The sequence below is a fragment of the Oncorhynchus keta genome, chromosome 12 (assembly GCF_023373465.1).
Source record: "Oncorhynchus keta strain PuntledgeMale-10-30-2019 chromosome 12, Oket_V2, whole genome shotgun sequence".
NCBI lineage: Eukaryota > Metazoa > Chordata > Actinopteri > Salmoniformes > Salmonidae > Oncorhynchus > Oncorhynchus keta.
Window position 1 is genome coordinate 28,606,477 of NC_068432.1, and position 17,977 is coordinate 28,624,453.

At 43.8% G+C, this 17,977-nt stretch overlaps 1 protein-coding gene across 1 annotated transcript in view; it reads right to left on the minus strand.

Annotated features, from left to right (window-relative positions):
- LOC118391235 (neuronal tyrosine-phosphorylated phosphoinositide-3-kinase adapter 1-like) overlaps positions 1-17,599 on the minus strand; it is a 38,460-nt gene extending 20,861 nt beyond the window's left edge. The window contains exon 1 of the mRNA XM_035782412.2: positions 17,029-17,599. The gene's annotated coding sequence lies outside the window, so the exon portion shown is untranslated. The remainder of the gene's footprint in view (positions 1-17,028) is intronic.
- Between the last annotated feature and the right edge of the window lie 378 nt (positions 17,600-17,977).

The following is a 17,977-nucleotide window of genomic DNA, read 5'->3' on the forward strand; positions in this document are numbered from 1 at the left end:
CTCAACTGCTGTGTTGCTCTCTGACTGGGGGCCTTGGGGTTGCCTGACTAAAGCTGTCAGCTACCCAGGCAGTAATATGGTTGGTCATATGTAGCGCACACAAGGCTTTGTGCACATGACATGAGGAGTCAGGCTTGTTGTGAGGCAGATATTTGAATGCCCAACAGTGTGGTGTGCATTGGAGTATGCAAGCACAGTGTTGCGATTGGCTATGAAAAGCACAGCTGTCAGTGTGAGAGTTCAGGGGCTTTTGGTGGTTTTACTTATACTGCACGGGACTCTTTCCTTGCTATTGGTTTTGGTTTGAGAAGCATCACAAAGACTGGATCAAAAGTATGCCAACATCCAATGTGGACAAAATCAATAATGGTCGACTAGTACACATTTAATATAGCACTCAAGGAATCCACCCACACATAACTGTATCAACCCTTCTCCAACGGCACAGGGAATTAAACAAAATATACTCCATTAGATTACGTACGTACGTAACTTATTGTAAGTCTGTCTCTGTAAGTTGTTGTTCATGTTGGACTTTACATGTTTTTTTTACAGGTTGGGATAGCCAATTTAATGTCTTAAATCTCAACCTCATGGAAGATTGTAGAGCCATATCCTGTATGCACAGTAAAAAAAAAAATATTGAGAAAATTCAGTCAACTTAAAATGATATGTTTGCTCAACTTGTCTCATATGTTGATTCAAATAGAAATGATTATTTGGGTATCTTTACTAAAAAAGGCTGTGGAACTAGCTACTCAGGCACTGCTTTTGACATATAACACTTTCAACATACATATTTGACATGCATGACTACATTGTGCATGTTCATTATACAGGAATTATTATTTCACATGTCACCACCTGGGATTTGAACTCACAAACTCTTGGTTCATGGCATATCATTCTTCCTGCTACGCCACCATGTCTGTGTCAACGACTGATTCCAAATGTACTTTTACACCTTGCAATCCAAAGTAAATCTCAGCTTTGTTAAAAGTCCTCTAAAGTAAAACAAATTGTATGTATTCTAGTGATTAAGGAGTCAATTTAAAACAAATTAATATGCCCACCAACATTACACAACTAATACAGTAAACCATAAATGCTGAAATAACAAAATCAAATCAATCAGGAGAGAATAGTCACATTAACTGATAATTGACACAGATAGCAAGAGATATAGAGAGTGAGAAAGGGAGGCGTGGGCATGGGAGAGAGATACAGGTGGGGAGGAGGGGAGAGATAAATTGTCCTCAAGAGTAGGATGGATAGAGATGCATAGAAAGACAGGGAGAGAGAAAGGGGGAGGGAAAGGGAGGGAGGAAGACAGCTCAGGCAGGAGCTCGAGGGAGAGAGGAAAGGGGAGGGAAAGGGAGGGAGAAAGACAGCTCAGGCAGGAGCTCGAGGGAGAGAGGAGAGGGGAGGGAAAGGGAGGGAGGAAGACAGCTCAGGCAGGAGCTCGAGAGAGAGAGAGAAAGGGGGAGGGAAAGGGAGGGAGGAAGACAGCTCAGGCAGGAGCTCGAGGGAGAGAGGAGAGGGGAGGGAAAGGGAGGGAGGAAGACAGCTCAGGCAGGAGCTCGAGGGAGAGAGGAGAGGGGAGGGAAAGGGAGGGAGGAAGACAGCTCAGGCAGGAGCTCGAGGGAGAGAGGAGAGGAGGTATTGGGAAAGATGAGGGATGCCGATAAAGAGAGCAGGGTAGAGAAAAACATGAATAGACAAAAAATGAAGTGGGGACAGATTGATAGAGAGAAAAGGAGTGGGGATAAGTAACTGGAGAAAAAGGAGGCAATAGATACAGTGAAAAAGGAGAAGCTGGACAGTAAGAATTAGAGAATAGTCAGATTAATAGAAGATCGGAATGCCATGAACCACAAGGTTGTGAGTTCAAATCCCAAGTAGATTGCATGTTGAATAATGACCTTAATAATGATCCTTGACCTGTTGTTTGCCTGCCCCCTGTTTTTGTAATAAAACTTTGTTACTTCGAACTGTCTGCATCAGGGTCGTCTCCTGAGCCGTGATAAGTTTGGGCCAACTACAAATTTTAAGTTTAGGTAACATTTGAATGAAAAGTTGAGTAAACAAAAAAAGGCTGTGGAACCAGTTACTTAATAGTAATAAGTTGAAACAACTACATTTTTTTTGAGAGATCATACAGAGAGCGGTGTCATCCCATCATGGTTCTGAGATGGCCCTGTGTGTCATCGTAGCTCCCGTTATTCCTGTTGTCCAGAGCCCTGGCCTCCCTACCCACAATGCCCCGCTGCATGCGGGGCCTGTCTACCCTCCGTGGTGTGGCGTAGTATGGTGTGGCGTGCTGTGTGTACATGTACGGACACTCACTTGTGCTCGCTCACACACACACACACACACACACACACACACACACACACACACACACACACACACACACACACACACACACACACACACACACACACACACACACACACACACACACACACACACACACAATATAGGCTATATTGTGTATGCAGCCCACAATTTATATATGCAACCAAAGCCCCACACACTGACACATTAAAGCAGTGATTTGGGGATTTTAAAATCAGTTTAAGAGGCATTTACAGGGTCAGAAGTAATTTAAATCCACCTCATTGGAGCTAGGAGGTAGATGGAGGCAGATGGAGGCAGATGGAGGCAGATGGAGACAGATGGAGACAGATGGAGGCAAATGGTGACAGGTGGAGGCAAATGGAGACAGGTGGAGGCAAATGGAGGCAGATGGAGACAGATGGAGGCAAATGGAGACAGATGGAGGCAGATGGAGGCAGATGGAGGCAGATGGAGGCAGATGGAGACAGATGGAGGCAGATGGAGGCAGATGGAGACAGATGGAGACAGATGGAGACAGATGGAGGCAGATGGAGGCAGATGGAGACAGATGGAGACAGATGGAGGCAGATGGAGACAGATGGAGACAGATGGAGACAGATGGAGGCAGATGGAGACAGATGGAGGCAGATGGAGACAGATGGAGACAGATGGAGACAGATGGAGGCAGATGGAGACAGATGGAGACAGATGGAGGCAAATGGTGACAGGTGGAGGCAAATGGAGACAGGTGGAGGCAAATGGAGGCAGATGGAGACAGATGGAGGCAAATGGAGACAGATGGAGACAGGTAGAGACAGATGGAGACAGATGGAGGCAGATGGAGGCAGATGGAGGCAGATGGAGGCAGATGGAGACAGATGGAGGCAGATGGAGGCAGATGGAGACAGATGGAGAAAGATGGAGACAGATGGAGACAGATGGAGACAGATGGAGACAGATGGAGACAGATGGAGGCAGATGGAGACAGATGGAGACAGATGGAGGCAGATGGAGGCAGATGGAGGTGTGATTCACATAACTGGATCTGCATGCAAGGCTGCAGATAATTTAGCCATTCAGGCACATGCGCAAACAAAACACACACTGACACATGGACACACACACTGAAACATGGACACATACACTGCACTGACACACACACTGACACATGGACACACACACTGACACATGGACATACACAATGACACAAGGACATACACAATGACACATGGACACACACACTGCACTGACACACGGACACACACACACACTGCACTGACACACACACTGACACATGGACACACACACTGCACTGACACATGGACACACACACTGCACTGACACATGGACACACACACTGCACTGACACATGGACACACACACTGCACTGACACATGGACACACACACACTGACACATGGACACACACAAAACCCTTCGAGCTATAACCTAAAATGCTCACTGATTAAAAGGTAGAGAACTGAAACAGTAAATTATGTGGAAAAAAATCTGAAAATGAGATATGCCCACAGTTTGAACTAACCAAACAATAATTACTGTGAGAATCATCTCTGGTTGTAAAAAGGGAGTGGCTAACCTTACAGGCTTACAGTATATTGAGGATCTGTGGTGTCAAAGGACTGTGTCTGTGGCTGTTTCTACATCTCCTATTTAAACTTAACCTTGGATGACTTCTGAATCCACGCTTCGCATTCGCTGCCATCTGGGTTGTTTGTGGGAGACGGAGCTCCCGAGACAATGAGCACTATATAAACTCCCCCTTCCCATCTCCCGATCCCTATTTCCCCTCATTCCCTCCCTCTCTCCCTGTCTCCCCTCTCTCCCTCCCTGTCTCCCCCTTCTCCCCTCATCCCTCCCTGTCTCCCCTTTCTCCCCTCGTTCCTTCCCTCATCCCTCCCTGTCTCCCCTCGTTCCTTCCCTCATCCCTCCCTGTCTCCCCCTTCTCCCCTCGTTCCTCCCTCATCCCTCCCTGTCTCCCCCTTCTCCCCTCGTTCCTTCCCTCATCCCTCCCTGTCTCCCCTTTCTCCCCTCATTCCCTCCCTGTCTCCCCTCGTTTCCTCCCTCATCCCTCCCCGTCTCCCCCTTCTCCCCTCGTTCCCTGCCTCATCCCTCCCTGTCTTCCCCTGCCACTCCTCCCCTCCCTCCTTTCCTACCCTGCCTCCCAGTGGTGGCAGAGAGAGCACCTGGCTGTCAGGCCGTCTGCTGCTGTCTGTCACGCCACAGTGCTGGCCTGTTACGGGGCACCACCACACTGTACAGCACCGCACTGTGTGCTATCATGGCTTGACCCCGCGCCGCACGCATCCACACTGTCACCCTCACCACACTCTAACAAGCCCGACTGTATGCTGTGGCAGTCCGACACGCTGCAGCCAATAAGTCTGGGAGAGAAGGACTGGGAAGGAGGGAGGGAGAGGGAGGATAAGAGGGAGAAAGAGAGGGGGGAGGGGGACGGAGATAGATAGATAGATAGATAGATAGATAGATAGATAGATAGATAGATAGATAGATAGATAGATAGATAGATAGATAGATAGATAGATAGATAGATAGATAGATAGATAGATAGAGAAATGGAGGAAGGGAGAGAGGGGATACGTAAATGGAGAAAAGGGAGAAAAGAGGAGACGATAGACAAACAGTGAAAAGGGAGAAGAAGCTGGACTGTAAGAATTGGGGGAGGGCTGCCTGTGAAACCAGCCAGTCTCTCACGCCAGTCACTGAGTGTGTGGTCTCCTAGCAACACTGTCTGCATGTGTCTCTCTCCATCTACTAAATATTCACAAAGGGGGATGTTAGCGCTGTCGTTCATTATTACCTGAATGGGAAAGTTAACATGCTACGGATCCAATTTTACCCTGCTTAATTAGTATTTCTGTGTACACCTACATCGTGTCTTAATTGTCATGGTATATCTGTAACAAATAGACGCCATTCTTATATATTCTCCAGATAATAGACAGTCAGCTCTCAGGCTACCAGCCAATCACACAAACATGCATTATGGAAATCCATATAGGCCTACTATGAAATTAGATTGGGAGCAACCATGGTTACCATGCAGTATTTGGTGTGTATGGTTGTTGTTGTTTTTGTTGTTGTTGTTTGGCTATAGGAATAGATAATGTACCTTTCTTATGACAGAACAAGGCAAGAGAATACAGTGTGTTGTTGAGTCACTGTGATGTAATGTATGGTCAGAGAGGAACCCTACTGGGATACCACATGGAATTACTGCCAACCACTGGGCTGCTTACACCAAAACAAATTAATTCAAAGACCCAGAAAAAAGCATTCAATCATGCAACGCTTGGGAAATAGAGTGGTATTGGGTTTCTCCAAAAGAAAAATGAATGCATGTGACAGGCATTTGTATTTATTCAGTGGAACCCATTGAGATCAGGGTCTCATTTACAAAGGTGCCCCGAGGACAGCAGTACAACAATTAAAAATCTTCACCAAATTACAGAATCAACACTAGTTTCAAACACCACAAGTACAATGATTTACATTCAATCCAAATCGCTGCAATTCTCATTAAATTAATTTAACATTAAAGTCCTAAACTGTCCTAGAGGCACCAGAGAGTCAAAATGTAGAGAGATTTGTCCTCTATCCAAAAATGGGGGGCACTAAACTGAGGGTGGATTTATCCAGATCGGTACGGACTAGTGGAACCTCGAGAGTTAACCATCCCTGTGAATGGGTTTGGTGTCTCATATTTTAAAATGTTAACAGTGAACACACATACACACGCAAACACACGTGCACGCGCATGCACACATACAGATAAACTCACTGCACACATGTAGTACACCCTCCTTGTTTGGTATATTCCCTCTTCCACCCTGCATTGGCTGCTCCTCTTCCTCTGCATTGTTCAAACTGAGTGACCAATGAATCTTTCATGGAGTTGGAACAGAAAATATACTCCAAATAAACGTCCACCTTCCTCCTCTCACCCGGCCGTACCACTGGCTTTCTGTTCCACTAGCACATGTAACTGATTGGCAGCAGCTAATGGAGGATGATAATATGGCTTTCATTTATGTGATGAGTATTCTGCCAATAACACATTAATATGCTACATATACAGTACCAGTCAAAAGTTTGGACTTTTATACTATTTTCTACATTGTAGAATAGTAGTGAAGACATCAAAACTATGAAATAACACATATTGAATAATGTAGTAAACATAAGTGTTAAACAAATCCAAATATATTTTATATTTGAGATTCTTCAAAGTAGCCACCCTTTGCCTTGATGACAGCCTTGCACACTCTTCGCATTCTCTCAACCAGTTTCATGAGGTAGTCACCTGGAATACATTTAAATTATCAGGTGTGCCTTGTTAAGGTGTGTGTTTGAGCCAATCAGTTGTGTTGTGACAAGGTAGGGGTGGTGTACAGAAGATATTTGGTGAAAGACCAAGTCCATATTATGGCAAGAACTGTAACGGCGTTCTTCGTTTGTCAAAAGAGAGTCGGACCGAAATGCAGCATAGTGGTTACTCATGACTTTAATGGAAAAGTGACACATGAAATAACTATACAAAATACAAAACAACAAACGGAACGTGAAACCTAATTACAGCCTATCTGGTGAAACTACACAGAGACAGGAACAATCACCCACGAAATACAAAGCGAAACCAGGCTACCTAAATACGGTTCCCAATCAGAGACAACGAGAATCACCTGACTCTGATTGAGAACCGCCTCAGGCAGCCAAACCTATACAACACCCCTAATCAGCCGCGATCCCAAATACTACAAACCCCAATACGAAAATACAATAACATAAACCCGTGTCACACCCTGGCCTGACCAAATATATAACGAAAACTCAAAATACAATGACCAAGGCGTGACAAGAACAGCTCAAATAAACAAAGAGAAACAACAGCCCATCATTGCTTTAAGACATGAAGGTCAATCAATGTGGAAAATATCAAGAACTTTTCAACTTTCTTCAAGTGCAGTCGCCACCACAGGAAAGGAAGACCCAGAGTTACCTCTGCTGCAGAGTATAAGTTCATTAGATTTATCAGCCTCAGAATGTTCAGCCAAAGTAAATGCTTCACAGAGTTCACGTAACAGACACATCTCAACATCAATTGTTCAGAGGAGACTGTGTGAATCAGGCCTTCATGGTAGAATTGCTGCAAAGAAACCACTACTAAAGGACACCAATAAGAATAATGTACTTTCTTAGGCCAAGAAACACAAGCAATGGACATTAGACCGGTGGAAATCTGTCCTTAGTTCTGATGAGTCCAAATTTGAGATTTCTGGTTCCAACCACAGTGTCTTTGTGAAACGCAGAGTAGATGAACGGATAATCTCCACATGTGTGGTTCCCATCATGAAGCATGGAGGAGGAGGTGTGATGGTGTGGGGGTGCTTTGCTGGTGACACTGTCAGTGATTTATTTAGAATTCAACACACTTAACCAGCATGGCTACCACAGCATTCTGCAGCGATACGCCATCCCATCTGGTTTTTGCTTAGTGGGACTATCATTTGTTTTTCAACAGGACAATGATCCAAAACACATCCACCAGGCTGTGTAAGGGCTATTTGACCAAGAAGGAGAGTGATGGAGTGCTGCATCAGATGACCTGGCCTCCACAATCACTTGACCTCAACCCAACTTTTATGTAACTTTTATTTAACTAGGCAAGTCAGTTAAGAAGAAATTCTTATTTACAATGACGGCCTACACCGGCCAAATCCGGACAACGCTGGGCCCAACTGTGCACTGCCCAATCACAGCTGGTTGTGATACAGCCTAGATTTGAACCAGGGTGTCTGTAGTGATGCCTCTAGGACTGAGATGCAGTGCCTTAGACCGCTGTGCCACTTGGGAGCCCCATTTGAGATGGATTGGGATGAGTTGGACAGCAGAGTGAAGAAAAAGCAGTCAACAAGTGCTCAGCATATGTGGGAACTCCTTCAAGACTGTTGGAAAATAATTTATCATGAAGCTGGTTGAGAGAATGCCAAGAGTGTGCAAAGCTGTCATCAAGGCAAAGGGTGGCTACTTTCAAGAATCTCAAATATAATATATATTTTGATTTGTTTTTGGTTGCGTTTTTGGTTACTACATGATTCCTCCATATGTGTTACTTCATAGTTGTAATGTCTTCACTATTATTCTACAATATAGAAAATAGTCAAAATAAAGAAAAACCCATGAATAGCTGTGTCCAAACTTTTGACTTGTACTGTATATTTTACATTTATATATATGTTTATGTGTGTGTGTACACTTGCATGCATAGTAAATTTGTATTACTTTTTTGTATATTACTGTACAATTAGCATAAGAAAATTACAGTAAACTAGTTGTGCATACTCTCTCAACTCTCTCTCTCTCTATGGTGCAGTCAACATACAAAGGCACTCAGTGACCTCCACCCCCCCCCACACTCCTGCTGTAACCTGCCCTTGGCTTCATCATCTCTGGTTGGAATCTGCAGTAACCTGCCCTTGGCTTCATCATCTCTGGTTGGAATTTGCAGTAACCTGCCCTTGGCTTCATCATCTCTGGTTGGAATTTGTAGTAGCCTGCCCTTGGCTTCATCATCTCTGGTTGGAATCTTCAGTAACCAAGGTGACTCAGTGCACTCAGTACAGGAACATTCACGGGCTAACAACACACACGTGAACACACAAACACCTACAAGCATGTGCGCATTCACACACACACATACACACCTTATGCTCAAGAACATTTTTAATGGAGGAGAGGCCAAACACACACAACCACCTCTACTGTCTCAGACAAACACCCTCAGCAAGGAGTCCCAGACAATACCTTAGCTCTGCTTTGCTTTGCTCTGCGTGTGTGTGCGTGCGTGCTTGAGAGAGAAGAGAGAGGAGAGAGAGAGGAGAGAGAGAAGAGAGAGAGGAAGAGAGAGAGGAAGAGAGAGAGGAAAAGAGAGAGGAAAAGAGAGTGGAAAAGAGAGTGGAAAAGAGAGTGTATATACCGGCACTGGAAGCTCAGCATGTGTGGTACAGTATGTGCAGCATACGCGCCATGATGAGAGGAGCGGCAAAGCAGCACACCACACTCCTTGGTGATACCATTGGGCTGCTGCTGAGTCTCTCATCCAACAGGACAGCCTGCCCTCGAGGGACAGACACAGACACACTCTGCCTCGCCTGGCTCTGTGAGCCTGAATTTACACACACTAAACGGCAAGGCCAGCATGACCTGCTGCTGGTGTCCCGCGTTGCCATGGGAAATTTGGTAGCCACCATCATGTCATAGACAGAAAGGCAGACAGACACACACACAAACTCAATCACATGCACACACACAAATAAACAAACAAAACAGCACACATCATGCAAACAAAAACACACACACAATGATATCCCTCCCACTTCTAAATCTCTGGGGATCATCTTGGCTGGCTATGTCTGTCTACTGTCATGTGCTGTCTGTGCTGCTGCGTTCATCCCTCCCCTCTGGGTAGCTGAGGAATAGAGAGGGCATGTGTGTGTAGAAAGAAGGAAGGTGTGTGTGTGTGTGTGTGTGTGTGTGTGTGTGTGTGTGTGTGTGTGTGTGTGTGTGTGTGTGTGTGTGTGTGTGTGTGTGTGTGTGTGTGTGTGTGTGTGTGTGTGTGAGAGAGAGAAGGGTAGTAGTAATGACAATGGGAAAAATGCAGTTCCTCAGGGAGGAGGGGGCAGAAGCTTAAAGACGCACACACTCCAGAACACGAAGCCAGCATCCTTTTCTAAACAGGATCTGACTATCCTTTCGTATTTTATGCAAATTAACCTGCAACATTGCCCTGCCCCCTCCTTGTTGCTCTGAACTCCTCTATTGTATAATGCAGACCATTGGTTTGTTTTATAAGCAAACAAAATTGCATGGCAATAAAATAAGCACATTTATTTTTAGGCAAACCTACAATGCCTCTGATATCATTGACGATATTTAGTAGCATTATGAAGCAATGAACCAGGACTGTATGAATACAATCATCAATCGATCAAATGTATTTATAAAGCCCTTTTTAAGTCAGCAGATGTCACAAAGTGCTATACAGAAACCCAGCCTAAAACCCCAAAGAACAAGCATTGCAGACATAGAAGCACGGTGGATAGCAAAAACTCCCTAGAAAGGCAGGAACCTAGGAAGACACCTAGAGAGGAAACAGGCTCCAAGGGGTGGCCACTCCTCTTCTTACTGTGCCGGGGGATATTATAGGAGTACAAGGACTATAAGGCTAGATCGTTCTTCAAGATATTCAAACGTTCATAGATGACCAGCAGGGTCAAATAATAATCACAGTGGTTGTAGAGGGTGCAACAGGTCCGTACCTCAGGAGTAAATGTCAGTTGGCTTTACATAGCATTCAGAGGTCGACACGGCAGATGCGGTAGAGAGAGATAGAGTGTACCAACCCCTTTAACTTTATAATGGTAGTCTAACATCTCCACAAATTGCTAACGCATATTTTGTCTGAGAAGACAACAGTGTCTAAGAGTGACAACAAATACTGTAGTTGGGGTCTATTACTGAGTGGAATATATTTACATACTGTATTGCAAACCCAGATGAGATCCATGACAATTAGCATGGTATAAGGAGAAGATAGAGCCATCCACCTGCTTATTAAACAGCATGATCATTACACAGGGGCACCATGTGCTGAGAACAATAAAAGGCAGTTTTGTCACACAATGCCACAGATATCTAAAGTTTTGAGGGAGCGTGCAATTGGCTTGCTGACTGCAGGAATCTCCACCAGATCTGTTGCCAGATAATTTGATGTTCATTTCTCTACCATAAGCCGCCTCAAACATTGTTTTAGAGAATTTGGCAGTACGTCCAACCCGGCCTCACAACCACAGACCATGTGTAATCACGCCAGCTCAGGACCTCCACATCTGGCTTCTTCACCTGCGGGATGGTCTGAGACCAGCCAATCGTACAGCTGATGAAACTGTGGGTGCGCACAACTGAAGAATTTCTGTACAAACGGTCAGAAACCGTCTCAGGGATGCTCATCTGCGTGCTCATCATCCTCATCAGGGTCTTGACCTGATAGCAGTTCGGCATTGTAACCAACTTCTTTTGGCAAATGCTCACCTTCAATGGCCACTGACACGCTGGAGAAGTGTGCTCTTCATGGATGAAGCCAAGCTAGAGCTCTGTTTGAAGTTCACAGCGACTGGGGCAGACATTGTGATCAAGAGACCTTAAGAAAATACGCACATTTTCTCTAACCCTAAATATACAAATATGTATTTTACAGTTATAAGGAAGGTGAAATCTTATAGTTAGTTGTTTTGTTAATTGATTATACTACTTTAGAACAAATATAAGTCATTCCAAGCCTTATTCAACCAGTTTTGTTCAATAGGAAATACATCATATAAAATATTTCATATTTTATCATTTTTGTACTGTGTACTTGAGCTTGTGTCCTCAAAAGTGACTACACCTCAGAAATTTAGAACTATTTCTACCAGAAAGGTGAGATTTTAACCTTTCTTGGAGTATGCAGCATTACTAGTTATTGTTCATGGCCCTCTCATAATAAATCATTACTTTTGGGTATTATGTAGATTGCATTTTCGATTACATTTAGTTACATTTAAGAGTTTATTAACATATTTTGTAAGCAAAACTATTTGACTCTTATTGTAATTAATTATAGATTATATTTCATAGAAATCTGGAAACACTGGACAGCGACTTTAAATAGGATGTTGTGCACTCCAATCAGACAGCAATACTTTATCCTACCCATACTATACTACATTTAAATAGGCTATTTCCCTCAAAATAACAATATTTGCTTGCATTACAGTTGATCAACCACTAGAAGTTGTGCGTACGCATGGTCTGAGATGTTGCGTGGAGATATGCTCACTTTCCAGACAAGTTCAAAATGGATAACAACCTACAACCTTTGCGGGAAAACTGGCACACGCATGTTTTAGAGTCTTTCCTCTGCCCACACACTTTGATAAATGAGGCCCCTGAAGTGGAACGAGCAGCAAGGAGCAGCCTGTCTGACATGTTTACCTCTGCTGTTTCTGGGCCAGCCAGTGGAAGAGAGGAGAGAGGGATGCTACTGCAGGGAGCTCTGCTGTTTCTGGGCCAGACATTGGAAGAGAGGAGAGAGGGATGCTACTGGAGGGAGCTCTGCTGTTTCTGGGCCAGACAGTGGAAGAGAGGAGAGAGGGATGCTACTGGAGGGAGCTCTGCTGCTCTGCTGTTTCTGGGCCAGACAGTGGAAGAGAGGAGAGAGGGATGCTACTGGAGGGAGCTCTGCTGCTCTGCTGTTTCTGGGCCAGCCAGTGGAAGAGAGGAGAGAGGGATGCTACTAGAGGGAGCTCTGCTGCTCTGCTGCTCTGCTGTTTCTGGGCCAGCCAGTGGAAGAGAGGAGAGAGGGATGCTACTGCAGGGAGCTCTGCTGCTCTGCTGTTTCTGGGCCAGACAGTGGAAGAGAGGAGAGAGGGATGCTACTGGAGGGAGCTCTGCTGTTCTGCTGTTTCTGGGCCAGACAGTGGAAGAGAGGAGAGAGGGATGCTACTGGAGGGAGCTCTGCTGTTCTGCTGTTTCTGGGCCAGACAGTGGAAGATAGGAGAGAGGGATGCTACTGGAGGGAGCTCTGCTGCTCTGCTGTTTCCCTCCCTCACTGTTGTGTATGATTCATGTTCCGTTAAACCACTTATTTGAACCATTTACGTCGCTTATCTGTTTTTCCCTATCGCTGTCCTCCTCTGTTCCTTTCAACCGCCTCTGTTGATGAGCAGGGATTGTATTCTAAATCCAACTCTCTACTTCTGTCTTCCTCCCTCTCTTGTTTACTATAGTATAAATCCTCGATTAACCTTTTCCCCTTTTTTGAGTTTTTAGTAAATTCATGTGTGAGTTTCGATCAGATGGAGAGCAGCTCATCAACACAAGCTGAGTACTATGAGGAGATGAGAGGGCTGTTAGGAGAGACACACACAGCACAGTCTCTTATTGAAACACTCATCACTGTCGTGTTTATTAGTTGTATAATGGTAGTTATTATGATTGATCTATACTTCCAGAACCTTACAAACTTTGAGGAGTTTCTGCGTAAACAAATAATTGCCATGTAGTTATGCAGGCTAGCTACTTCTCCTTTGCTATCTAGCCAACTAAATCTAACACGCATCAAGCAGCTGAAATGACAGCAATTTAGTTTGTTTTACCTTCGTTTCTATTGCCATTCATTTGGATATATCCATTATAATGATCTTGATACATGAATTTGCCTGGCTCAGAGAAGCGGTCAGTCTCATCACGTTCATATGCATGGTACTGTGGAGATTGCACTAATCTACTACCAAATCTGGGATAGGTCTTCATCCTGTGAGCACCCAGCACCAGGCTCCAGCTCTCATCCATCCCCAGCTTTAGAGAGGACTACAGCTGGACTCCACAGTCACTCTGCAGTCTAATATTACTGCACCTGCTCTGGTTCCTTAACCCACACTCAGAGACACTCTCTCTCTCTCGCCCTCCCTCTCTCTCTCACTCACTCGCTCGCTCCTTCCCTCCCTCCCCACAAACAGGGCTCCAAAGCATACTGTATATAATCATACTGCTCACATTCTGGTCCGGTCAAATACAATTTTGAGATTCCAGGAAAGCTGCGGTAAAAGATTAATCGCAGATCAGCCAGATCGGGAGCCCGGCAATGCCAGAATTCTAGTGGAGAAAGGAGCTTTAAACGTGAGCATCTGCCATGTCTGTCTGACACTCGCCAGTTCCTTCCTCCGTCTCCCTCTCTGTCTCTCTCTCTCGCCCTCTGTAAGCCTATTCTTGCCCCCTGTCTGTCGAGCTCATTTGAGTATCCCTCCATCTTCCAATCACTCGTCATCTCTGGAATCCCACCACGTCTTTGTCTGGAACGACTAGCCCTCATCAAAGGAAAATGGCTAGATAGTGTTTGCCTTTCTCTCTTTCCCTCTCTCGTTTATTGCAGTGGACCCTCGTTTCCCTCCTTTAGTCATCATCCCCACTTACACACCTATCCACGCCGGTGTTGCGGTTTGCATCCTACTCATTGATATCTTGAAATAAAGGATACCAGAATTATGTGAGGTTTCCAACAATGCTGCTGAAACCTGTGTGTTTTTCATTCATGTTTCCTGAGTGAGAAGCTGCTCAAAATATAGAGGGTTCATTGGGTTCATTGGCACCAACTGTCCTTTCTCAGATAAAATGTTCAAGTTGTCCGTGATGAGATTCGAACAATCATATTTATGAAGATAGCATTAGCAATGAAAACACTGAATTGTGTGACCTTCAGGGAGAAAGGGTTCGGTGGGAATTTGTACGTTACTACTGCATTGGCCACCTTTGTAGTAGGAGAAAGACGTTGGCACTGTGTTCTTATCCACCACCACTAGTAGTTGAGATTCTCTGTCTGCTATAATCACTGAACTTTGAAGGAGTTCAGGGACATTGGGTGAGGATGATGATGCTTGATGCTTTTAACTTCTGTTTTAAAAAATATTGTAGGACACCTTGGTTCCTAAAGCACTCTCTAATAGACACACCGACACTAACAGAGATGCAAACACACACAGAAATCTCTATATGGAGATTGATTTTCAAACAGGAATATGATCCAACCCCAACATATACACGTACATCTATAGTATAATACCACTATGTAAGTAAGCTTTCACTATAAAAGCAAATCATAAAACAAAAATAGAAGCGAGTAAGGAGCGGTGCCATCTAGATGCCAGTCAATTCATGTATTGCACTGGAAGTTGCAGTAAATTCAACTGACCAGAAATTCAATGGACACATATTACACACATACACTCCTGAACCTGAGTGTATGTGAAACTGAGTGTGTTTGACAGGATATGGAATTGCAGCCTGGTCTCAGAATAGACGTAACATAGTAAATGTCAATAAGGGACACACTCAAATTAGTATGATATGTAATGTTTGGTATGGTGCATAAGACAGAAGGCTACTTAAGGCAAAAATGAATAATAATAACGCGGATGTCTAGCAACCCAAAGGTTGATTGTTCGAATCTCATCACGGACAACTTGAACATTTTATCAACTTTTCAACTATTTAATTATTTTTAGCTACTTTGCAACTACTTAGCATGTTAGCTAGCCCTTCCCCTAACCCTAACCTTAACCTATAACCCTAACCCCTAGCCAAGCTAACATTAGTCAGCTAGCTAACATTAGTATTAGCCACCTTGCTAACATTAGCCACAACAATTTGGAATTCATAAACATATCATACATTTAGAAAATTCATAACATATTGTACATTTAGTAAATTCATAACATATCATATGAATTGTAATTCGTAATACATCACACGAAATGGATGATGGACATGCACAAATTAATATATACCATACGAAATGTAACATATACTAAATGAAATATCTCCGATTTACACAAAGAATAATATGAAATGTTCTGAGACCAGGTTGGGAATTGGATTCAGTCAAATAAATTGTTAGCCCACAGATGTGTGTAGACACCATTGCGCATGTGGAGTTGAGCTTCTTAACTAAAACTCCTCATTAGGCCCATCCAAATAAAATGTAATTATGATTATTATTTATGAAAAGCTTATAATTATTTGCATAGAATGTGTGTGTGTAGAAATGCTCCACATTGCTCTGCAAGGGTGGGGACACATGTCTGCAGTCACAGTCACACAAAAAGCCTTGAAATCCCCCACCCCACCACCCCCCCTCCTGTAATTTACTAGGTCTACATTTGGTGCTTATTTGTCAGTCTCAACAACATACAAAGATCTGCCTCAAATGTATGTGTGTGTGAGTGAGCGGGAGTCACGTTTGAGCTCGTATCCAGCACTGAAATGCTGCACACACAACCCGGCACGCCTCCACCTCTATGTTTGTCCAATTCAACGACCGTGGATATGACATGTAGCATATGCATTCTCACGTTGGCATTACATTTATTTGAGATTAAATTATATTATCTGAAGCAATGATATAAAATAGCTTCACGAACTCCTGAAAACAAATTATCATCCCAGCCAGACGAGCACATCCCCAACCCAACAGCCCAAATGGCAAACCAATTTACCTGACAACGCGCACAGGCGTGCGTAATGTCTACACCAGAATATTTATCCACATAAACAAAATCAACCATGCAATTATTATGAATTCCAATGAAACTATCGGTATGTTTTACGTGACGACAACGTCTGACGAGTGGTTTTCTGACACAGTGGTCCGCTCAAATGATTAAAACGATGCCATGCATGGGCTCCATCACGAGTCAGCTGATCGACTTCTTGTTATCGTGTGAAATATTTACGAGCACTAGCCACTACTGAATTTAAGACCTGGGCTACGTTATCTTTATACTTCTGTGGCAAATAAAGCAGACATGCTGACTACAGTTTTTGTGGAAAATTGCATCGCCTACAAACACACGATATGGCCTCTAGTAGACTAGGCTACTTGTGCTACAGCAGAAAGTGCGTAAATTGTTGTGGAAAAACACACCTCTCGCTCCTATAAACATTGACTTCTCATGCAATTCTCATGCAATTCATCGATGGCGTTTGGTTATTCAAATAAGAGGCAACATTTGCTGTTCCTATAACATGTTGAGGGAAATAAATGTAAAGGCATTACCTTGTAAAACAACGGAGGTATGGCTTGGCGCAGGGGTAAGTGCCAATATCCAGTAGTAAAATCAGACAACAACAAAACCACGCCGGGATGTTGACGATGACATTGCCGTCTTCCTGGAAGAACGGTCAAATTAATACACTTTTTTCCAGATGTGTCGAGAAATACTGAAAGATAGAATATCGAAATGGGCGGATGTTAGAAGATTGCTGGCTCTTGTTTACATGCACAGCGTTTCTATTTGTTCACCGATTAAATTGCCACTATGGGCTACCCTTTAAGAATTCTGATTGAAATCCATGGTGCAGTTCATTGCGACGTTACAAAATGCTATTCTCCCCCCCCAAAAAACCCATTCACAAATAAAATAATGGAACGCTCCTAGATTCTCCACGTTATCTGAACCATCCGATAAAACATGGATGGCTTAAATTTAAAAAATGAACAACTACACAAATAAACACAAGCGGTGCGCTACCAGATATTTGCATTTATATTAATATTAATAATTGTTCTCCAGAGGAGGCCATTGGTTGATCAAATAGCGGATGCAACGAGGCAGGTTTATGAAGATTCCATTATGCGCGTCTCGCTCAACCGATGTGACGCTCTGTTTTTTTTAAATTGTCGAGTCGACATATCTGACCGCCTTACCGAGTATACATTTTCTAAGTATTTGTTTTCTACATTTCTATGTTTGCCCTTTTCCCCGCCTCTCTCTATCGACTCAGGTTGAGTAGTATTTACAATTTCGTCTGCGGTCTCATTGCAGACGTAAGCAGTCTGGCAGCGTGTGCTTTTTATATCCGAGGTTCACAGCAGCACATCTTTTTACCTTAGAAAATGACAGAGGCTACAACATATAGTAATTCACACATACAATCACACACGGCTTGGAAAAAAACACAATGTTTACCGGTTGACATGACACATATTTACATGAAACTCGTTG